General features: G+C 38.7%; 1 protein-coding gene across 6 annotated transcripts in view; it reads left to right on the forward strand.

Annotated features, from left to right (window-relative positions):
• LMO1 (LIM domain only 1) overlaps window positions 1-23800 on the forward strand; it is a 343783-nt gene that overhangs the window by 88235 nt on the left and 231748 nt on the right. The window contains exon 1 of one of the 6 annotated variants that reach the window (XM_054067497.1): window positions 7142-7226. The exons of the other annotated variants lie outside the window; for them this stretch is intronic. The gene's annotated coding sequence lies outside the window, so the exon portion shown is untranslated. Of the gene's footprint in view, window positions 1-7141; window positions 7227-23800 lie in introns of those variants that run through there. 6 annotated transcript variants of the gene reach the window in all.

A 23800-nucleotide genomic window follows, 5' to 3' on the forward strand; every position in this document is an offset into this window, starting at 1 on the left:
CAACTTCAGAAAGTCATTTGTCTAAGCCTAAAATAGACAGGTCAGACAAATTGACCCGTGGAGATGCTGGTTTCTCTCCATTGACTGTAGAAGAGCCTCTGGTGACAAACTCAGAATTAAATGTCTAACCTTTTGATGTCTAAAGCTAGGTTAGATGGATCTCACAACGTGTTAATAAGGACAGGCTCTGCCAGCCATACTAGTGTTAAGTAACAGCTCCCGCAGGGGTACTCTAGTGGGGCTGTTTCTGGAGGGAATTGAGAAGGTCTGACTGAGAAATTCTGAGGGTCCCCAAGCAGCATGAGCTCACTTGATGATTTTAGGGTTTTGTTTCCTTTTTAGATTCATTCATAGTAGCTGGTTATTTTTAATTGGAAAAAGAAAATCCAGATCTTTTTTTCCCTATGAAATCTTGAAAATGAAGGTTTATTTTATTCTGTTGAGCATTAAAAGTTGCTGTGGGACTTTTTCAAAAGCAAATGACTGCCTATTATTTTTTGCCCAAATTTTCTTTCCTCATTTGTTGTGTTGCAGAGTATAGTTAGTGTCTGCCTTATTACTCTGGTAAGTATAGCAGAACTGAGTGGGAGAAGAGGGAGTTTTTTAAAGGCTGGCAAAGTATCACAATCTTGAGGAACGTCTGTGAAATTGAACACCTAGCTACATTCATAATCAAAATCCTTGCCATATTTCAGAAAACATATCTGGTTTTTTAAAAAAATAAAATTGAGAAGGATGTGAGAATGAATGGTAGTGCTGTTTTATATAACACTTGCTATTAACGGAGTTAACCCAGGAAGGATATAACGGAGTTAACCCAGGAAGGATATAATGTTATGAAAATATTTAGAGAAAAGTTGTGATTGTGTGTAGTCTACAAACCAGAAAAACAAGAATAATCAGAAGACCTTTGCTTAAAAGGGAAATGGCCTGAGCATTCAGCTATACCGTGACAGAATATTTTCAACCTTTTAGGTCACGGGAAACTTCATGCTGAACTACTGTAAATACAAACCAATTTGAATGTAAGAGGAGCAGGAGGGCTTTTTGCTTCTATCAGAAATACCCAGATGTGGGAGGATGGAAAAAGTCCTGAGAACCTGTCAAGCATATAATAATTAGAACATTTTCCTTAAGGTGATACTGGTACAGTGAATTTATACCTGAGCTGATGTTTTCAGTTACAGACTGTTCTGAATTTCCTGATGATCATAGATGGGCAAAGTGGCTCGATGATACTTGTAGCCCCTTTCATCCATGTTTTATTATTTTTTCCTGTTTTGACAGGATTATGCCAACATCTTGAACGTACCAGAGGATTTTGTTCTTTTTTCTTTGAAAGGAAAGGAAGTCCAAGATATAGAGAAAGAAAGCTCAAATTTTACAACTTTGGAAAATAGAAATTTGGACCTTCTCTTGCTCATATGTTCATGAACTAAGTCCCTTCTTATTTAAACATTGCCCAATATTGCCTACCATCCCAAAACTCTTTTATGAAGAAATATGTGTGTGAGTTTAGCTCCTTTTAATATACCAAGAAAACAAGAAAAAAATGCATAGAAGGCAGGCTTCGTCCTTTGAACTGTATTTGCGCACTAACCTCAGCAATCGCGATCGGATCCCAGAACAGACAATGTCTGTCCTGATACACTCTATCCTTCTTTGAACAATTTGGGAATGAGATAGTTTTGAGCATGTGCTGAGAGTTGCATGCATGTTGCTAATTGATCTTGTGTGTACAACTGTGTTGACAAAGGAAGGCCCACACTTCAGTGAGGGAGTCTTGCGTTAGTAAAAATGCTCAACAGAACAATCTCTGTACAGTGGCCTGCTTCACCTACATTTACTTTTCAATTAGCCCTGTGTTAAGTCCTGAAAAATAATCTTTGAAGACCATTCCCTACTGCTGTCATCTCTCTGTTTTTGAATATGTGTTATCACAAAGAGAACTGCAATAGAATTCAGCCTTTTCTGTGTAAGGGCCTTAAGAGCAGATAAAAACTTGACTTTATTAAAGGTATATGATAATACTGCTTTTATAAGGTGCCTTTTTGACTGCATCGACAAACAACTGTAATATAATCTGTCTCTGTTATTTCTGGTTTTGCATCTATTTCTTACCATGAACCTTCTTAATTAATCGGGAAAATCCTTCCTCAGAAATGTGAACAAAACTGAAAAAAATGGAATATATTAATCTTTTGAAAGGTACTTCTGTGGTCATTACTATTTATAATCTGGAGGCAGATAAGACTGTTGAAATAGGAATATTACTTTCAGTGCAAGTGAAAACTGAGCGAGTGGGATAATTCTTTCAAGAGCAGAGAAAAGCATTTTACCTTAACTAAAAATCAGGGACTGTCATCCCTAGATTGGGATGGGTGGCAAGTAATTTTATATACCTATTTTTGACTCAGTTAACTTGGAGTCCAACTTATTTACTTAGAAACATATAGTGGAGCCTTTCTAGCTACTCTGAATTTCAACATAGTGGAAGTCTTGATGGCCTTCTTCCAGGACTGCCATGATCAAAAAAGGTCTATATTCTGAGCTTTACTGAGCATCTTACTGAATTCAATTCCAACTGTTATGCCTTGAAAAGAATACGTATTTGCATGGAGTTTAAGATGTCTTTCAGTGTATTCAGTATTAGAACATCCGTCATTTTGAGAATGAACCAGAGAGTTTGATTTTTTTTTGGTGTTATCCCAATGTTCTGTTGATGGATTTTTTTTTTCCTAATTCTTCTGTGTGTATTCAGTGACATCGAATGATTATTTTCCCATAAATTCGTTTTCAATTTTTTTTCTTCTTTGACTGAATTTACCTCTATCAGTTTATAGCAAGAAATAATGTCTTATATTTAGAAGTAAGAGCATTCTGGGTATAGAAATTGAATACTCAGACTTGACAAGTTTATTCTGGAAAAATTGGATATAGCATGGCTGCTTCTTGATTACCTTGTTCTTGTTGAATTCAAATTCTATTGTTAGTAACAGACAGTGACTTGGGCAAACTCAATAAAAATTTTCTTGAAGAAACAAGACAAGAAGTGAAATGGAAGGACACACAGCAGCTCATGTTAGTTATTCTAGTGAAGGCAGTATTTAAATTTAGACAGTATTTCTTCCAAGTCTCAGTTTTCTCTAAGAGTACCTTTATGTTAGTGTTTTACTCCAGGTGAAAAGTGTACTTTGGTTCTGACTTGCCTTGCTTTAGTAGTAGCAAGGAAATTCTGAAAGTGAAAGGCCCAAAATGTCCATGTGGTTTTCAGGGTCTTGGAACCTGTTGCAGTCTAAAGGTCTGCTCCCACTGGGTGGACAAAGCTTAAGAGGCCAAGGGTGAATTTATAAGGACTAATGTAAGTCACTTTACTGCATAGGTACTAACTGTTATATCACATTCTCTCTGTGCTTAACAAATAACCTCTTTGAAAGATAGACATCTTTGTCAGTACAGTTGGTTATCTTTACCCAAAATGCTCTTCAAGACTCGCATTACCAGCTGTGATTGTTTGATGTTCTCTGTATAGTATTCCCTTTTGTGCCTCATAAAGGGAATGCAATATAAAGTGAGCTTCTGCTGTCAACTTACCAAACATGTCTTCTTTTGCTTCAAACACCACCTACCTTGGGTTTGCTTTCTTAATTTTCTTCTTCCCATCATATCAGATTTGTCTTTCATTAATATGTGCCTAAATTATGTTTCCAAGTGAGCTTTGAGAAAACCGACAAATGGGAAAAACTTTGAATGCAAATTTGATTTATTGCACTATTTCTCTTGAACATCATTGCCTAATTTCTATATAACGTTGCTGCTGCATGTGCCACAAAATTTTGCTGTACAGTGGCATGATGTTAGATGAAGAACTCGATAGGTGAAATGTGATCTAACAGCCTATAATAAGAGAAATGGAAATGGTCAAACACTGGTGATACAGAACAGAAACAGTTTTTTTTTGCTGGCCAAAGCAGTAAATCCTTTAAAAATAGATGTTTTAGGCATTTAATGACATCTAACTGCTGTCTACCTGACAAATATAATCTAGTGCTGGCTAGAGCTCTTGACTACCTCTGCTGTTTGTAATAAAGAAGGACCTTAGCACTGAAATGTGTCTGTGGCCTTTTCAGCAAAGCAGAAAAGTTTGCTTACAATACATGAGTGCTAAGAATATTTCAATTTGATAGACGTTTCTGAGAATAATGGTGAGAGGTGGGTAAAATTGCTGTGTTCTCCAGAAAAATGGTCAGTGTCTTTTTCTTGTCCACCAAGGCCGAAGGGTGAGAAGTTCTCACTGGAGTGGTCTTCATCAAACACAAGTCAGCATAAGTCCAAGCCTTTAATGCAGGAACTTTCTAAGACCTTGCTGCATATTTCTAAAAGTTTAAGTATGTATTAATAAATAGTCATATATACTATTCTGTATCTATAACTTTTCACCTTGTGATGGAGAAAAGGAACCCATCACCATATGAAGTACAAACAGGACAGATTTTATAAGCAAAACTTCATAAGACTGCAGTATCCTATTAGAGTTGGAATTGCCACAGGCAAAAATATCTCCTTTTGCTTTAGCTGAGGTCTTTGTGGTCCATCATCTTAAAGAAACACCGCTGGGCCTTGGAAATAGTCTGTCCAAATTGGTTATTTATCCACTAATGCGTTAGGATAGCTGAAAAATAGTGTTGGTGTTGTTTTTTTCGGTACTGTTGATTTCTGATAGGAAATGAGATGCCAGTCAAGCTCTATGTCATTCAAAACTTTACAACGGTTCTTTCTTGCCTGCATTGATCTGCAATGAACTGACTGCACTGATGTTTATGATACCAGTATTAGAATTTACAGCTAAGTCTCTGCTGAGATCAAGGAGTCTCACCTGCCATTCCCCTATTTGAGGTGTATGGAGAGTATGTTTGTTTAGCAGTTTCTTCCAACCAGTTCTAGAAGTTCTTTGGAAAGGAGAAATATAATAATAGACTTAAAAAATAATTGTAAGTTTTGAGAGCATACAGACCGGACTGTCACAAAAATACCAAATTTGAAGGCTTGAGAAATACTATTCTGGTCTTATTGAAGCAAGCAATAATTTTATATTTTCAGAATTGACAATACAGTAATTCATTCAGATTTTGGTCTGAAAGTTCAGTTTGGACCTAATATTGATTTTTTTTTCTTTAATGTTACCATATTTAGCTGCAGTTCTAAATCACTGCATGCTCTGAGTTTGTCAGTGACACTGACAATGCTGTGTCAAGTTTTGTAACTAGTGAAACTCATGTGTGTGGGCAGCCTCCAGTTTAACGTGCTGTCCAGAGATGGAAGCTGCTTTCTTTGACAAGGTCAGGTTGGAAAGGTGGCCACATTCACTGAATAAGAAAGCCAGAAGGCAAGCACATGCCATTTCATTAGACAGCCCAGGACTCCTTTCTCACAGAAAAGGAGGGAAAATGAATACTATGAATACTATTTTGGCTCTTCTGTAGTCTGGAAAATGTTATTCTTGGGCAGTATTCTGTTAATGACCACTACTGGGCCAGATGTTCAGCACGTGTAAATTAGTGTATTTCCATTGACTTCAGTGGAACTAGACCAGTTTATGCTGCCTGAGGAGCTCTCCCCTCGGCTTTCTTTCTATACCAGTAGTGATTTTAGATAAGGAGACACAGTAGAATCTGTCATAGTTTCAGTTTCCAGCAGAGGGGGGGGAAAAAAAAACCTCATCAACATGAGAACAGATTAAACTGTGACAAAAGATCAAAGTAATTAAAATAATCAAATTTAAGAATGCTAAATGTAACAGACTTGCTCTGTTTTGCAGTGGGTGTTTTCTTTTTCAAAGTAAAACTTCATAATTTCTAGATGGCTGCCTAGTTCTCAAAGCTTCTGATTTCAGTTAGGCCAGTGAAGTGGAATAAATTGAACATATTAACCTGAAAAAGATCCCAAATCTTTGTTGCTTGTTGTTGACTTTTTTTTTTTTTTTTTTAAATTAAGACAGACTCATGCAGGGGCTCTAAGAAGTGGGATGAGCTCTGTGAACCGAGTGCATTCCTTCTGCCTTTCTATTCAGCTCCCATTCAGCACTTATAATGGTAATGAAGTCTAATTACAAATGCATGTGACTGCCTGTTGTAATCTGTCAGTGTGTTTCTGAAAAACCTTGTGCCAGTTCAGTATTGGTCATTAGATAATAAGGATTGATAAAACGTAAGGGGCAAAATGTTAAAAATGCTACTATCGATTAGAACGCACCTTAATAATGAAACCATGGGCCTGGGGACGAAAGCCATGGATCATTTTGACAATTCGGCCTTAGATTGTGGATGAGACAGAGTGGGGACAATTAATCCCTCAGAGCCACAAATCACAAATAAAGTAGTTGCAACTCATTACAACCCGACCTTGCTAAACGGCCTTGAAAACATAAGTGACCTTCTAGTATTTGAAAAGATTACAAAGCTCTATTGAGAAACTGGTAGTTTTTAAATGTTTGGGAATTACATGACTTTATTTTAACAGAAGTATCTTGATGAAAGAAGCTTTTAACTTTCCAGTCTTTCATGAACCACACTGCTAGGATCTCGCGGAACTGATGGCAATACTGTAGGGAATGTTTGGGAAAGATCTTAAAAGTCAAAGGTCTTGCTCTTATGCAATTAATCAGTGGAAGATTGTGCTACAATAGCTTTGAAGAGACAATAGTTTCAATGAACTATCTAGTAATTCCAGTCAGGGCTTTTATAAATGATCTGGCATTACTGGAGCACTGCGTAATTACAGGAAAACATACTCTGTGCATTGTAGTCAAGTCCAGTCCCAAAACCTGGGAATACCAAAGTATTTGATGAACTCTTCTTATGTTCCCATCTTAAGTGGGAATGAAAAGAGGGCATGTATTTTGCATTTCTGTCCATTCACATGCACTGCATGTGTTCTTTGGCTAAGTGTGTGTATGGAAATCACAAAGTATTAAGGTAGCTTATTGCATGACTAATCAAAGACCCCATGATAAATAGCTAGATTCACATCCCTAAATATTCTATTTAAAACTGTACACAAAGAGCTGACTTTCTAATGGTTTCTATCTCACATTGGTTGACAGCTGACTGAACATGAGCCAGCAGTGTGCCCAGATGGACAAGAAGGCCGATAGCATCTTGACTTGTATCAGAAACAGGGTGGCCAGCAGGAGCTGGGAAGTGATTCTGTCCCTGTACTCGGCACTGGTGAGGCTGCACCTCGAATACTGTGTTCAGTTTTGGGCCCCTCATTACAAGAAAGGCATTGAGGTCCTGGAGCATGTCCAGAGAAGAGGAACAAACCTGGTGAAGAGGCTGGAGAACAAGCACCTGAGGGAACTGGGATTGTTTAGTCTAGAGAAGAGAAGGCTGAGGGGAGACCTTATCACTGTCTACAACTACCTGAAAGGAGGTTGTAGAGAGGTGGGTGTTGGTCTCTTCTCCCAAGTGATGGGGTGATAGGATGAGAGGGAATGGCCTCAAGCTGCACCAGGGGAGGTTCAGATTGGACATTATGAAAAACTTCTTCACCAAATGGGTTATTGAGTACTGGAACAGGATGCCCAGGGAGGTTATTGAGTCACTATCCCTGGAGGTATTTAGAAGACAAGTAGATGAAGTGCTTAGGGATATGATTTAGTAGTGGGCATGTATGGTTGGACTTGATGATCTCAAAGGTCTATTCCAACTTAGTGATTCTGTGATTTTATGATAATGAAATAGTCCACCTTAATTACTCACTCTGGTAGTACCAGGACTGAGTTTTAGCCCTCTGCTTGACATTGGGCTAGGATGTCAGTGGTTTCTGCAATGGGAATGGCAGAGAGAAGTTTGTGGTATTACTCTGTGTAATAATACAGAGTAATACTAATATCAGCTCTCTGCCCCTCTTGTTGGCCTGGAAGACAGATGAACAAAATGCATTCCTGTGAAGTTCCATCTGATAATTTCAAACTCACAGAGGAAAAACTCAGCCTATCCCCTAGATGAACACCCATCCCTGGAGGTGTTCAAGGCCAGGTTGGATGGGGCCTTGGGCCACCTGATCTAGTGGGATGCGTCTCTGCCCATTGCATGGGGGTTGGAACTAGATGGTCTTTAAAGTCCCTTCCAGCCCAAACTATTCTATGATTCTATGTAGCAGTTACTCATTATGGTCAGAAAGCACTGTGGCATTTTCAACAGCTCACTGGTTGAGCCATCCCACTTTCTGAGTTAACGCTTTGTTTCCTGGCCTTCCAGTGAACAACTCCAGCTGCTTTTCAGAGACTTCTCCAGAGCTTCAGCTGTAGGCAAGTCCTCCTATCAGTCATGGGCATGCACTTGTACACACAGTGGGGCACTACCCAACTCAATTACTAGAAGCAGGATTGGAAATCAACTAGAATAAAATGACTATTTGTAGGATAAAATCACTTAACCATTTATTAAGTCCAGCAGGGTGCTGCAGGTAATTCAGTATGGAAGTGTGTGAACAGGACTATTGCTTTGACACTTCAAATTTTTCTTTTCGGGTGGGGATTTAAACAAGGTTTCGGGTATCATCAAAGGTAATTTAAGAATCAAAACAGAAGTTGCCTTTACTTTTCTTAGTAGCTTCACTTAGTAGCTAACTGGATAAAATACCGTTTGTTTTAGTGTCTGTGTTACCTGGTGCCATTGTGCACATTGCTCTCTCCCTCAGCCCTCCTGTCTTCTGCAGATATATGGTGCTGCTGAACACTGCAGTAGTGTCAAAGACTGAGAAGTTCACTAACTGCAGAGCCAAAAAAAAAAATCCCTGCTGGTTTTCTGCTGAACTGAGTTATCCTCATATGAAACCTTATGTCTATGAACGTATCTATGGAGTTCTTGTGTAGTTCTAGTTTCCTTTGCAAATTCATGGGTCAAATGGAACAGTGAATCATAGCAGCTCAGCATGCAGCCGTCCACCTTCATGGATGGCACTCTTTCTGCTTGGATGCAGTCTGGGCCTCCTCTGCAGGCTTTCTGCTGTTTGAATCCTCATTGTGCTTTATTTGATTTCTGGCTTCCAGGGATGAATTTGCCTCCCTGTACAGTGCATTTACTAGGAGATTTGATTTTTAGGGGATATTAGGCATGCTTGAGGAATACTTTGGGGGCCAAATTCTTCACAAGAGCAGAGAGTTTCTGACTTCAGTAAGGGGAGATGCCTATTTGCTCGTCTTCATATAAAAGCCTGAAGTAATACTTCAAAGCTAAAAGTAGACATAATTGAGGCAGCTGAGGAATTTTGATGTTTCCAATGCACGTAAGGAGCAGAGAAGTGATTTTCAGGTACATAGTTGTGGATGTAGGTAAATACTGTTTTTTCAGGGATGTGATATCTAATTTCTCCAAGCAGGGAAATTCCCAATAGCTTTCCTTAAGAAGTGATTGTTTTGGAGAATGGAGTTAGTGGTGTAGGTGTACATCTGGCATTTGGATGTATGCTTAGAGCTATGCTGCATATGGCTTGCTCTCTAATACAGGAAGTGTCCAGAATGCTCGCTGTGTAATACAGAAAATATTTGGCCATTATGGAGGCTCTGTAAGTACTCTGTAAGTTACTGTAATGAAAATTAATGACCTTTTCCTTTGTATTTAAGCACTTGGCTCTCTTGTAGTATGATAAAGCAGCAAGGTAGGAAGGAGTAGTGGCCCCCAGGTCCAATTGTCTAACTATGCTAGGTTGCTGTCTGGATCACAGTACCCCAGACAAGCAGAAGGCTCACTGAAGGTAGCTTCCCTGGCTACCTACGGGACCTTGCTTGTTAGGAGAGAGAAAGAAGGAATAGATACACTGGGAAAAGGCACATAAAATTCTTGTAGGCAGATCATAGCCTTGATTTATAGTAGCTCTTTCACTGTGAGTAGAGGTTTGAATGTTCTTGTGTGTTCACAACTTCTTTTCTGTGGGTTTTCCTCTTCTTTCCATTCAGCACTGTCCCACCAGCTTGCAGCTACTCTGGCCATCCCATCTGAGTGGTTGATACCTGAGCTTCTCATGGCCCAGGCAGCTGCTGCAGCAGTGGTCTTGCTTAGAGTTTGAAGCACTTACAAATGTACACTTGCTGTGTACATTTGTCTGTCACTGCAGCAGCTGTGATTTTTATACTCAACAGTATGTCCATGTGGAGTCTCTCCAGGGGGTCTTTTGATCATCTCGGATACATGCCTAAATTTCAATGGTCATCTGGCTACAGAGTAAGCACTTGCATATTCTGGGATTTTATATCTACTGGAGTAGCTTGTTTTCTTGGTTCCCTCCATTTTTGATAAATGAAATTTGTTTGTATTTATGATGTGAATTAGCAAGTATCTGTGTCCAGTGTTCTTTGCTACTTAGAAGCCGAATAATGTTTTTCACAAGCCAAAGGTGGTGCTTTGGTTTCCTTTAAGTTGGTATATTAAGCACTGACCTGCATATTGAATTGGTGTGATGAACCACATGGATTTCAGGCCAGGTCTAAGTCATGTCAAATATAAATTCTTGATTCTTAGCTTAGGTAATTTGTTTCATTCTATAATGCATATAAAAGCTCTTTCCCCCACCCTTGTTTAAATGTACAATGAAAGAAGCTAATGGCATAACAGTTAATGTTTTCATAAGAGATTTATTTTAAAACCTTACTTAGAGTTTCTTATCTTAGCACTCTCTATACTGAAATTTTCTATTCTGGATGCCTAATTCAGCCTATTTCTGTCTGTCTGAAATTTTTAAATTTTTTTTTTTTTAAAGTTCCTATTATTTCCAGAATAAAAGAAGGCAAAGTACTTTTTATGTGTTGTTGTATGTGTTTGATAAGCTCAATCACACTGTCCTTTAGTCTCAATTTAAAAATTTTGTGGGATCTTTGTCTTTTGCTATTCCAGTGAAACTCCATTAGAGAAAAGACTGAAAAAAATCTGTTGTTTTTTTTTTTTTCACTTGATGGGTAGAGATTTGGCAGTAGCTGAATTCCCTGAAATTATTGTCTGTACAGCACATGCCAAGCTCAATATTAAAGAAGCAGAGCAAAATCTTGTCAGGGATTACTTTTCATAGATTTTTAGGCTATCATGGTGTGGTGTCAAGCACTGGCAGTTCAAGCATGTACCTACCCTGTGCAGTGCAGCACACTACTGGGGCTTCTGAGGTGAGGAATTCAGCTCCCTGCTATAAGCAGAGTGCAGGCCAGCAAAGCTGGAAGTGAAAAGGTGCTCTTGAGGTTTTGTGGTTCTCTTTACTGTTGCTTAGACTGAGGAGGAGGAGGAAAATCTACTTACCTGCAGAGCTGAGAAGCTGTAAAAGGACTTGGCTAGGACTGGGACCTAAAAGTGAGCAAGAAAGCACTCGTGAAAAGGAGGACAGGAAAAGCTACCATTGGCATAAGAGCTGACAAGAGAATTGGAGTGTGGATATGGGTTGCGCTAGGAGACAGAAAGAAAAGAGGTAGGGTTTGGAACCTGAGCATTATGTGTAGGAGAGAGACTGGAACTAACAAATAGGAGTAAGTAGTGTAAATATTACTAGGTTGAATTTGAAGAAGCTACTGAACTTGGACTGGAGGAGTTTAGGGTTGCATTTGTGAAAAAAAACTGGCATAAAACAGGGACTGGGAGTGGGGAAGAACATGAGAGAAAAGTATTTGCTATGTAAAGTAGTAGGTGGTGACCAAAGGTCATTCAACCCCTGACCTGAGAAGGAAAGCCAAGAGGCATGGTGCCCTGCATTCCAGTGCTGCAACAAGTCCTAGTGAAACCTGTGTGCCTCTCAGCCCTCCCTTTAGCCTGCTTTGCGTGCAGGCTGCCATTGCTCTAACTGCTCACATGGCCAAAGCTTCTGCTGTGGACCATGAAGGACCAGCACTGGATTTCATTATCAGTGCCATTCCATACAATAGATTTTTTTTTTTTCAGGCTTTCCTTTTCTGTCCCCTTCTATATTTTCTCTTTACAACCTATGAAATTATAGATAAAAGGGTACACAACCATGATGTTGCAATAAAATCAAGCACTAAAAAAAAAAAAGAGAGAAAAAGAAAAAAGAATAATGCTGTCCATGAAGACTTAATTGGGTCCCCTTGCGTGTATACATTTTGATACTGTCTCTAATTACATAGTTACACACTGCTTTTTCCCATGGACCCCTGCATCATTCTGTGCACTAAGTAAAAGGCGTTTGCTGAATGAGTGCAGCTTGAAGTTATTTTATTCTCATTGTGGCACAGGTAGTCCCAGCCTTGCCTTACTGTATACTCCTCAAGACCAAGATCGAGCACAGGATTAGTAATATCTTTCTGAGTTTTTCTTTGCTACTTGTTTTGAAAACAATAGCTATTTGTTTTGAAATGCACTTGCTCTGAGATGAGTGATAAGGCTCTCCTGCATGTGGAAAAAGGGATGTAGGATGGCTGAGTCTGAGACGGCAGGGGCCTGATGTTTTCCCACTCTCCATATTGTAATTCATGATATGTGTTCAAACCAGGCTGCCCATGGACTCTATGATATGGACCTCATTCTTGGGTGCTTTTTCTCAGCACACAGAAAATGAAGATGCTACAAATAATGAATCTCATGAGAAGGAAAGGGCGAATGACCTGTTTGAGATTTTGTAGAAGCCAGTGTGGAAGACTAGCTGTAATCTCCAAGGGCAGAACCCAACCAGCCCTGCAACCATTATTTCCTTGGTTTAGTCACTTAGTCCTCTCATTTCTGCAAGGAGCGCATGAAGGTTGTGTATACAGGCGGTCTCCTTCGCTACTCAGGAAAAATTCTAAGTATTGGTTTGGGATGAATGATGTTGGGATCATCTGGGGAAGAGGTCATTGTGCAGTCAAACAGTGTATCATTATGGACATGCACAGAGCGAAGGCTGCATTAAGATTGCGCAGAGGATCTTAATTATGGCATCTTAAAATTTCTGAGTGCTTTGCTTTGCAGCCTTGATATTCTTCTGACATAGTTTGTGTGTACATATGTTTGATATATATTGTTTTTTTCACTTGTGAAAAGATGCTAACAGGCTGCACTCTTCAAATACTTTTATAAAAATTCTGAGTTTAGCTTTCTGAACAGGTTTTTGAAATCAATACAGAGAGAGCGGCTAACAGGAGGTAAACTGCAAACCACAAACACTTTCAATAGGATAGCTCTTTTTATATAACATTTGATATCATTTTCGCAGCATGGTCTCTACTTTCATACTGTGATAGCTTTTACCTGGAGTTTAGATGATTCATTTTTGTAGTGGATACTTAACTTTTATATGAGGAAAATGCAAGAGAAGCCAGCACAGCATTAAATGAACTATAGTTGCAGCATTAAATGAACTACAGTACAGTAATAATGTAGAATGCTCAGATCTTTGCCACTGTGCAGGGTTGGATTCATAAATGCTCTATTGATCCATAAGTGAGGAGATATGAAGGCCTGGAATTTTTCTTACAGGTTTTTGGCATAGCTAATTCAATTTTTAAGAGTAGATTGGGCACTTGGAGCTGGTCATTAATTGTAAGAAATCCTTATAGGATTTTGCTTGAAAATTGACTAGACTTTCCTGTTGATGTGGATCTTGGAGAGAGACATAACTACATCAGTGCAGTTTCCTCATCTTTTTTTAATCTGAAGTTTGAAAAAATTAATTTGGATGCCCAACTTTGCACAGACTTCTACAAACTGAGGGGAGACCTCATCACGGTCTACAGCTTCCTCACAAGAGAGGGAGGAGGAGCAGGCACTGATCTCTTCTCTCTGATCACCAATGATAGGACCTGAAGGAATGGCAGGTCGATGTATCAGGGGAGGTTTAGGTTCGGTATTAGCAAAAGATTCTTCTCCCAGAAGGTGGTGGAGCACTGGAACAGGCTCCCCAGGGCATCAAACCTGAAAGTATTCAAGAAGCATTTGGACAACATCCTCAGACACATGGTATGAATTTTGGGGTTTTCCTGTGCAGGGAAAGGAGCTGGACTCAATTATGCTTGTGGGTTCCTTTCAACTCAGGTCATTCTATGGTTCTATGTTTCATTTTTTTTTAAACTTTCAAGTTAATGGCAGTTACCCTTTCAAAGAGATCCAGATTTTTGTATGGTTTATATGGAGTGCATGGGATTAAGCCTGTTATTTTGGCCTTCATGGAAAATATTTACTGTGGTTGAGGGTTTTTGGGCTACTCTCAAAGCTTCTGTTTTTTTCATGTTTGTAACTTCTTATGAACCATTTTAAAATTAATTTCTCTATATATGATTCTCAACCAGTTTCATGGATACTTATTTCTGAATAATTAAAAAATGAGAAAAACCTAAAAAATATTGTTTAGATCCTGATGAAAAATAGTTTAAAGGTAGAAATTGAATAGTTTGCCTTATTTCTTCTGTTCAGCCCTTCTTTAACCTCCATGCTTTCTTCAGGTTTCCATCACATTCTCGTTTTAATTTTCCTCTCCAGGAAACATAAACATAAAATTATACATGTGAAATGGCCTGACAGTCATATACTATTAGAAATCTGTCAAACTCAAGGCGAGTCATCAAAAATCATCCTCAGAGTTCCTGGAGAGAAAGTACAAACATTCATAACCTAGGTCAGTTGAGATCGAGCTGGATTCATTTTATTTTTTAAACCCTGCTTAAGGTTTTTTGCTTCTCATTTGGTTCTTGCTCAAAACAAATAATAAAGGAAGCCTTTATTCCTTACTACAAACTAAACAACCCTTGCTCATTTCAAAACAAACAAAACATCTCTTAGCTCTTCTACTGTTTTTATAAACTGAGGATGGACCTGATTCTATCAAACAGTATGTTGCAGGGCCTGCATTGCTCTTGGTCAAGAGGAAGGCGTTTTCCTTTTTATATATTTGTTATAATTAAATATTGTAAAGCTATTTTAAAATGAATGAGACAATTGTTTGAGCACAATGAGCTTTGTTAATAGGTGCTGAAACTACTGCCTTGGAGTTTCATGCACGTTTGGAAGTAGGTACCCTTGATGATTATATCCTGTGCTTTTCTGTACTGAACAGCATACTGTGTGAGTCAATATTTCTTCTGCTCCCTGAGGTTCTTAATTCACATGTTCAGAAAACTTCATCTTTTATATTCCTTGAGATACACCCCACAAAACCTCAAATACACACAGAAGTGCACATTGAAAGGTCCCTGCTTGTACCACATCTGTATGAGCTTATCCCCATGGATAACTAAGTGAAGTCTGCTTTACAACTCAAACCTTTGTGTGCAAGCACTCTCCTCCCAGACTAGCTCTGCCTTAGGATTCTTCTGTTTCTCCTGCTGAAACTCAGGAGATAGTTTTTACCTGCAGTGTTTTTTACAGTGCATGCATGAGTGCAATGCATGACTTCTTCCCACTCTGCTGTTTAAGAATTGCATATCTGAGCTTATTTCTTGAAGGTTAAATTATTCCTAACCTTAAGTAGAATAATGTTATTTCCAGAGCCATGTAATATCATTTTTATTTCTAATGCTGTCGAGAGCCTAGTCAAGCTGATAGCCTGGCTATGATAGCTGCTGTACAAACATATTGTGACAGTTTTTCTCCGGAGAAGGGCCATAACTCCTCAGAAGATGGCTGACTGTGCTTTAGGGTTTCTGTCCCTTAGTGTAAAGGTTTCTGTGCAATGCTAGGATTGGTGAAGCAGAGCTGATTTACGCCTGCTGAGGACTTTGCTCAAGAACTCAGTTCATTTTGAAACTCTCTCAAATTTACATTTAGTTGTTTAAAGCAACAGAAAATCTTCAGGACCTTGTGGGTGATTTGCACTGTCTGTAAAGTTTCTTGAAGGGAAATAGAATCCATTTCCATCAACTTGTCTTTTTCTTGAGCTTCAAATTCATCAAGATCCTTCTACGTAGATAGAGCTTGCCATATGTTTAAAATATGATATATCATGGGGTGGGGGTAGGAGAGAGGGGGCAAAAGTCTAAGATAAGCAAATACCAGGCTTTCTGACAAATTTTTGAGAATTGAAGCTGGGTACGTATTTCTGTTTCAAGAAATGACTATGTGCAGCAGACTTGATATTACAGTCATTTACCTTTCCCTTCACAGAATGTCCTTCCCAGTTCGGCTTCCAGTGCCCCTGCTGTTGCATCTCAAAAGTGTATCCGAACTGAGTAGTGCTGAGGACAAGTATCTCTCCCAACTCTGCTCAACATTCTGTCATTATGCTCACCTCACCTGTGCTCTGAGAGGGACATTAAGGATTATTGCTCTGAATGGGAAATGCTCTGGGGGGAAGTGAGAGCTACTATAAATAACTGCACTTGGAAACAAAAAGGTAACTCTTCCCTGGGAGCTTTCTGCACTGCAGTAGAATCATGTGTTGAGAGCAAGCATCTCCCAATGCAATCAGAAGTCAGAAAGGAGTCATGGTAGGGAAGAGGCATAGGTGCCTGGGAGGTGGTCCTTAGAGGCTTTGTCTGTGGTGAGAGCTGCCTTGCCACTGCAGCTTTGCTGTAAAGCTGTGGTCTGGAGGCCTGGAGGTTGGAGATCTCTGTGATGCTGTTGCATGAGGTAGGGAATCTAATAAGAATCAAAGGTGGCCAGAGGGGAATCCTAAGGCTTTCAAATTTTGGTATTCCTGCAGTGAGATTTCAATTACTGGTCTTAACTTCTAAGAAACGGGTCAAAGACACTCCCAGTGAAAGCCTTTTCAATTCATTAAACTTATGCTGTTAAAACTGTCTTTGATATAGTTTATTACAGTCTCAATCCCAAATTAATCTGTTACCAGTATAAATTTGGACATTGGTCTCTGACCCCTCCTTTTTTTTGTTAGGAAAGGTTTTAAGTGAGACAACATCTTGCTAGGCAAAAGAGAATACAGGATGAACTAAGCAACTGTGTTTTGCAGAATAGCTGTTCAGACCCTAAGGGCTGAGATTTGTCCTTCATTGCCTGCAAGGTCTTGCAAATGACAAAATTATGTGTTATCAGCGGAAAGGTAGTTTGCCCCTTGTTTTTTCTTTTCCCCAGTATGAACACTGGAACATACAGAGACTCTTGTTAATTGAATAAAAACTGTAAGATCCTAATTATGAGGTTTTTAATTGTCTGTTATTAATTAAGCTCTAAAAAAAAATTGCAGGTAACTATCACAACAGGGCCACAGATGAAGTTGCTGAAAAGCCAGATAGTTTATGTCTTAAGATCAATGGTGAGGAGTATCACAAGGTTTCAGGCCAGGTCAGAATCTACGTATTCTTAAGTCCCAGGCATCCTGGTTAGATACTGTAAAAAAGGCCAGGCACAAAATCAAAGTCAGTTTTGTTTCCTTTCATCTTCAAAAGAAGCAAGATATCAACTTCATCTTGAGGTAAAATTTGTCCTCTGATCTGATAAAATCATTATTTGCCAATAAAATATAGGGCAATTTTCCTACTTGTTCCCCCATCCCCCACTGTGCACAGTGGCATTCTCTCTCCAGTTTCAGCTCATGTGGAGTTATACCTTGGTGTGGCAGCAGCTTTTGATTGGAAGCAGAATTTGCCACATTACCCAAAATTATACCTCTGATTAACTGTCTCATAGTTGTGGCCATAGAGGACTTGACATCACAAATTAAGAGTAGTGTTTCACTCTCCATCTTGAATCTGCTGCCTTTTGATGACTGCGTCCAACAATTAAACTTCAGTTTTACTTATTGGAGTTTTTAATAGGAAGAATAATTAGGCTTCTGTCATCAAGTGAGACAGTAAAAATACACAAAGAACTGATGTTCAGGTTGATTTTAAATCAGAATTGGAGAAATGATTGTTATTATACAGGTGTTTACCCCTCCACTTCTCTCATTTTTTTCAAGAGCAGCCCCTCATCTCATCACAAGAGAAATCATCTCTTGGGCAGAACAGCTGAGAGTGACTCTAATCTGATGATTTTAATCCCAACAGCATTCTGAGAGAGGGGAAAAGAATGAGTGTATTTGCCCATTAAAAAGCTCAAATTGCACTATTTACTATGATTTAAAAAGATTGCCTTTCAGAAGATTTAAATATGAGCAGGTGTAAATGATGATTTTTTAATTTGCCTAATAGTGTTGGGGATTTTTCCCTTCCTCTTATTATTCATTTCACTATTTTCCTTATGGCACCCAGCTGTGATCCAGATTTACAATTGGACTATGCTTTTTAGTCACGTTCATCAAAAGTGAACATAATGTCTAATAGAGTCCAATAATCAATTTGTATTTTTCCGTATGTAAAACACTTGACAGAGCTCTGCATGCATGAGGTAAAAAAAAAAAATGACCAGAGAAAGTAATGATAAAGACTTGGTCAGCTCAGTTTATTTAATGAAATAAGTAGTATCGGATGTTGGACAATATAGATGACTTAGAGAAATTGCCATCCATAGTTGTTTTTAATACTTGTAGTGGCCCTATACATAAAGATTTTGTGACTAAGCACATGTGGTTTAAGTTACACAGCAAAGCAAACGTGTCCCCAGATCCCTGATAATGTCATACATCATAATATACAGACAGTATGTGCCCCAAGTAGAGTAATACGTCCAAAGCAGCTTATTTGTAACTGGTGATGTTATAATAACAGAGGTGGCTGTAGTGTCATCTGGTGCTCATTTACCCAAATAGCAAAGATTTCTTTGGTCTGGTGAAGCTTGCCTTGGAGTCACAGAAACTGCAGGTAAGGAGAACTTGTGACAAGTACGGCTCCAGAGTCTCTTTTTGTGAACATTCAGTTGTGGGGTGCATCAAGGGCTTGAGCATTGCTGCTCGTCTTTGTCCTGAGATGACCCCAAGCACTGTCTTTTGGGACAGTAGATGACCTCTGGATGTTCGTGAAATCTGACCACACCCTTTTCCTAATTTCTGTCCTTGTTCTGCAAGATAAGTGTCGCAGAACAAGCTCTGTAGGTGTCTAACATCACAGAACTTTAAAAACAGAGTACTCCTATGTATACTACCTGTATAAATGCAAGTCAGGCACAGTCAGGATGCATATTTTGGTCCGTGGTGTTCTAAATCTGATTTGACTTTCTACACTACTTAGCAGCTGGTGTGAACAGGCAAGGTGGGGCCTGTTCTGCCACTCGAGGAGCTGGTCAGTAGGGTGTTACCATTATATTCCAGGTCTAACAGTTATGATGAACTGACCCCTTACTACCTTCATAATCATCCCTAGTCAACATGCAGGGATTTTTATTTTAATATCCAGTTTTAAGAAAGTAACATGAACATTAATAGTAATTGATAGTCATTGTGCTAATACAGCCAAACTGCTTTCCACTCAGTTTTGCCAGGAATATTTTGAAACTTTAGTTTTCAGAAAAACCCAGACTGCTGCTGCCCAGAGAGATAGGGAATACAACGGAGGATATGACCTTTCTGAATGTTTTGTTATCAGGCAGCGTAAGTACTGTATGTCCCACTAAGCTGCTTCAATAGAACCTTGTCAAGTTATCACATTACTCGACATGTTGCTGATAATGAATACATAAAAGCTTTAGATATTGGGGTCTCAGAGGAAATAAATAAGATTTACTGAAAAACTGCTCAACATATATCCCAGGGCAACATTCTTTTTTCCATGGGGGTTTTGTGCTGCCTTTGGTCCCTTAGATAAATGGGATGATGCGAGAGTTTCAGCTTCTTGAGAAGTAAAGTGCAGATGTGAGGAGATAAATGAAGAAAGTAAATGGTCATCTGTCTCCGTTGTGGAGATCTCAATCACATTGTAATCATATCAGTCTTTCTCTCCAAAACTGCCTGATATTTTGCTTTTCTGCTATCACACAGTCCTCTAGTGCTGGTTGGTATCTGTGATATCTTCTCTTGTTCCTTTATTCTTATGAGGGCTGATCGTTGGGGAAGAGTGCATACTAATCTTCGTACGTTTGCCCTAACATAGATCAATTCTCATGACTTTGAGGAATTAAAGAAAAAACAACAACCCAAAACTTGGCGGACAGCTCTAGGATCAACAGAATTAATGCCTTGTGTCACTGTGGTAGAAGGCGGCCTTCAGACTCAAGTATCAAACAGGGTTTCTCGGCCGATCCCTTCACTGGCATGAGGGTACACAGCAGGATGGAAAACTTCAGGATCTGTTCAAGGGGAACAGGGTGACTTACCCCTCTCACTCCTTTTCTGAAATGATGCATTGGTAGTCACATAACTTTGGAATTATTTTAGTTGGTCTCATGTCTTATCAGGGTCTGGAAAGTTTTGTGTCTCATCTGTCCCAGTGGCTAAGGATTCACACTTGGTTTATTAGCAGTCTCCCAGTATACTTGGGCAACAAGAACTGACAGCGTTGAGAAGATTTGTTGCAAAGAAGCATTTGAACTTTGGATGCAGTTATTGATAGTTATCAAGGATTTATTCAACAAGAACTGTTTGTGTGCCTTTGACTGTAAAAGGTTACTTAATACCTTCTCAATCTGATCTCCACAAATTCTGATTTTGAAGAGCTGTAAAATTCTTGACAGTTAGCTTCTTAAATAAATACCTAATAAGGCATTTTTAGTAATCTCTACCTCAAAAATATGCATTGTTGCCCCTCTAATTCCTGATTTTTCATGTTTAGATTAAATGGATTCATTCCTTTAGTGAAGATGACTTTGAGATTTATTTCAAGTTTACTCATTTAGTAGACTGCTGTACGCTTAAAGCAGAAAATAAGAAACAAATATTTTCCCATTTTAAAATTACTCCAAGCACCTGTAGGTCACTAAACAGAAAAGTCACCAGTAGAAGTTATTCTTTATTTCCTTTCAGTGCCTTGAGAGATATTTCTCTGTAGAAGGCTATGCTTTTCATTCTGGGCTCCTGTTGTATGTAAAGGGGAGATCTATCTGGTATCTTGTCTGCTCGAAACTTTTTGTCTTGTTTAAAGTCACCTCTTGTATTTGACTAATTGGGAGGAACTGGGAACTACTATTATGGCACGGTGGCTCACAGTGGCTGTAAGCAATGATATCTAACAATGCCCTGAGGAGCTAGTTAAAAAGTGCCTCGCACACTCAGGAAAGCACTTTAATGTAACTGCATTAGAAAGCTGTCAGTTGCTTGTTGGGCAAAACAGACTTGTTTTGTGCTGTAAGGATTATTGAAGCATTTGTTACACAGTAATTTGGAAATCATAATAAAACATTTCTAATTTTATTTCCCCCAGCAAAAAACTAATGGATCTAGTGTATAGCAAGCCCAGATAGCATGCTACAGAGCTGTGAAATCTTGTTCATTCTCTTAATTGGGAGAGCAGGGGATAGAAGGTGTAGCTAGTTGTTTTTTAAGTGTTCTTTCCAGAAACAGAATTTTCAAAGACAGAAGTAGGAAATAACTTGGAGTCCTTTTAACTTTTCCTCTGCCCTAAACTCTTGGTATGATTCTGTAAATACATTTTCATGTTGTTTAAGTGACATGTCAAATGTTGATGAAGTGTCAGAACTCTAGCAGGTGACTTAAATGTTCTCAGTACTCCCTATCCATAAGAGGAATCTTGGCAAAATTGTGACAGACAATAGCGGTCAGTTTACAAAAATCCGACAGAACTGCTCTGTAGAGGGCATCCTTCAGCGCTCTCTGCAGGCCGATGTCCTACATGGTCAAAGACAAATGAGTGATACTTAAAAATTATAAGAAAAAACATTACTTTCCTAAACTGTTTCTTTAGACTAACCTGTCCCTTTATCTCGTTATGATTTGTTTCATGAATTCTCTTTGGAATTGGAGAAGTAGAAATTTGGTCCATAAATTGCACGCAAGCCTTTAGTAGCTACTATAGACCTAATTGTTGGATATGCTTAGGTCCAGATATCTGAGGATGTATTTTGATATTCTTCAGTTAAACTATAAATACAGATCTATTATTAAAAAAATAAATAAAAAGCCTCACATCAAGGAAGGAAGAAGAAAAGAAGAGAGTAATGAAGGGTGATGATTTGCTGAATTTCAACCTTAAGTCTTGCTTAAAGCTGATCACATATCACTGAAAATGTCAACTGTTGTTGTTGTGTGAATAAGTTGTGTGAATTTTTGTGGAGTAGGTATTCCCATGCATCCAAAATGTCACAGGCCTGAGGATATAGCATTGACAAAAGTGCATTACGGAATTCATAAATGTAAGAATAGGATTGCCACTGGAAATCCAGAACACTCATGTGCATCTGAGCAGAGGCTAGTACACTTCGTTTATTATTCACTACTCTCAAAAAATTCAGGTGAAGTTATACTTTAAAAAAATTCTCCCAAAAGAAAAAAAAGCACCTTATCTTGTGTAGAGCATTTGAAAAAGCAGTGATGCACAAATCATGTTTTTTATCAGCTAAGGCAAAATCAATTTTTTGTGTCATATATTCCAAGCAATACAATACTTCTGTGCAAACTTGCTCTCTCAAATTCTGAGATCAAGATGAACATTGTCTTACATTGTCCATCAACCACACTTGCCCTCGCTCATGAAGAGCTGTTCCAGTTGATATTATTCAAACTTGGATATTACTTGAGCTGTAGTAGAGTGTGAGTCATAGAACTTGAGCATGAAAAACTCTGGACAACATGCATTTTAACTAAAGGGGACATGAAGCTTTAGCTTCAAAGGGGCAAGTATGAATAGCTGTGTTTTAATCTCAAAGAAATAGGCTTTGACATGGAGGACTGAATTAAAAACTGAGTTTGAAAATCTTACCATTCCTGACTGATACACTATGGCTACTGTAGAATAACCTATTATTATTTTCAGTTCAGAGCTTTTTAGAAAATTCATATTTCTGTCTTCGATCCTTGTTTTTTCAGTATGGAATTCCATGTAAGTTAGACTTCAAAAGCTTGGAAATATTGTCTTTCACAAATTGGTTATGTTTCAGGTTAAATACCAGGATGAAACATAGTGTTGAATATGTTTATTTGTTCTGGTAATTTCAATATATGCTGTTAAACAGTGTCTGTTCAGCTAACTATATGACACACAATGAAACATGGGACAGGATACAGGGAAATGGAGAATGACATGGAAATCTAGACAGAAAAGATCAAATATCTGGTTTTATTTTTGAATAGCAGCACACATGAGAGATTTCTTTAAGAGATCATTGCAGCAGAGAGGAGGATGAGAGGAAGACAGAAGGCGCTGGAAGAAAGTGGAATCGGGTTTCTGAAAAGTGCAGCCTTTACAAAGAAGGTCCTTTAGATACAAATAACATGCAGGTTTACAAAGGAAAGAAGTAGGTTTAGAATTAGGAACTCAAAAAAACAGTGAGTGTCCAACAATGAATCTTAGCAAAGAAAAATACCTATTGCTGTAGGAGCTCCAGTTGTGCCTTGAAAGTACGATGGAGAAAGGACAGAAGTGAAAAGACAAGTCTATTCTTCTTTCCATTCAAGAAAGGACTGGCCTTCTCTTCTAACAACTGTCATCTCAGTTTGTGCAGTGTAGCCCTTCACGAGACCTGGAAGGATGCTTGATGGTAAACTGTCTTCAAGAAAGAACAGTTCATTACAAAAAGCTTTAGAATTTGGGCCTCCTTAACAGCCTTTCAGATAAAAGAGACAGACCAGTCATTCTTTATATGATTTAAGTAAGAGTGTGATCACTGAATAGATCTGCAGGATGGCAACAAGGACAGAGATTTATATAAGAGCTTTAAGAACAGAGGTTTATAATTAATTAGTCAGCGGTGAATCGGTGGAGCACTGGGAAGAAGAAGTAAAGGAGAGACCCACAGTGCTGCTTGCAGGTTAGTCTGAAGTGAAAGCTCTTGGGGTGTGGGCCAGACTGACAGAGTTCTGCTAAAAGGAAAGAAAAAAGCATTAACCTGTG

The sequence above is a fragment of the Cuculus canorus genome, chromosome 5 (genome assembly GCF_017976375.1).
Source record: "Cuculus canorus isolate bCucCan1 chromosome 5, bCucCan1.pri, whole genome shotgun sequence".
In the NCBI taxonomy this organism is placed as follows: Eukaryota; Metazoa; Chordata; class Aves; order Cuculiformes; family Cuculidae; genus Cuculus; species Cuculus canorus.